Source organism: Otolemur garnettii, unplaced genomic scaffold (assembly GCF_000181295.1).
Source record: "Otolemur garnettii isolate 467f Iridium unplaced genomic scaffold, OtoGar3 scaffold00069, whole genome shotgun sequence".
NCBI classification, from domain to species: domain Eukaryota; kingdom Metazoa; phylum Chordata; class Mammalia; order Primates; family Galagidae; genus Otolemur; species Otolemur garnettii.
The window spans coordinates 3,155,761-3,156,678 of NW_003852464.1; the positions used below are offsets into that span (position 1 = coordinate 3,155,761).

The following is a 918-nucleotide window of genomic DNA, read 5'->3' on the forward strand; positions in this document are numbered from 1 at the left end:
ATATAAAAATTATATGTATAGTAATATCCAATTATTTAAACTATACAACCAATAATGAAAACTAAAGTAAAATTCTGAGTAGTGCATTATAAAACTATTTTGTTTCAGTTACTTATTTTTATATTTCTCAAACTTCTATCGTTTGGGGAGGGAGAAATCATGACAAAATTTCAGATGATAAATAATTTTATTTTTTGTATGAGAGTGGATGAGACAGAAATTTGTATTCAGAGGATTAAATGTGGAAGCTGTAATTGAGATAGAGAAGGGTCTAGAAAGAATTGAGAAACAGCACAGTAAGAACCAGGGCCCTGAGCATCACCTCCTAGGAGAAGGAGGACTCTGGGCAATATTAAATGCTACAGTGAATTTAAGGGGATGAAAATTGGAGAAACCCATTGTACATAGAGATAAAGAGGTCAGAGGGTGAACTCTGAGACTGTCGAAGAAACCATGGTGCTGTGAGAAGAGCTTTGGAATCAGAAAAGAACAAAATTTAGCTAATTTGATTTTACCTTCCAGAGATATGTTGGTTTTTTGGGTTTGATTTCATGAAATGTTAGTAATCTACATGGTGTTCAAGTATTGCCAACATTCATTAAAAATGAGTCAATATTTATGACACCTATATAGTCAATACATTGTTATTAAATGTATGTGCATAAATATTTAAATATGTGCATACACTTATACAAACAGGTGTGTCTGTGTATATATGGGCATATTATTTTCTGTTGAAAATGAAATCTGTTTTTCTACTGGAAAATAGAGGAATGTAATATGGCCAAGGAGTTAAACAGCTGTAGGAAGGAGACAGAGAGAAAGCTTCTACCTGCTCAGGGCTGAAAAGGGGGAAGAAGGTGATGAGTTATCAGGTGGCCCCCATCAGGAGCTAAAATCAGGAAGGAGAGGGGACCA

The 918-nt window shown here is 34.4% G+C and overlaps 1 protein-coding gene across 1 annotated transcript in view; it reads left to right on the forward strand.

Annotated features, from left to right (window-relative positions):
* The window catches only part of SLIT2 (slit guidance ligand 2), a 344,584-nt gene that overhangs the window by 244,663 nt on the left and 99,003 nt on the right, over window positions 1–918 (forward strand). The gene's annotated exons all lie outside the window — the stretch shown is intronic.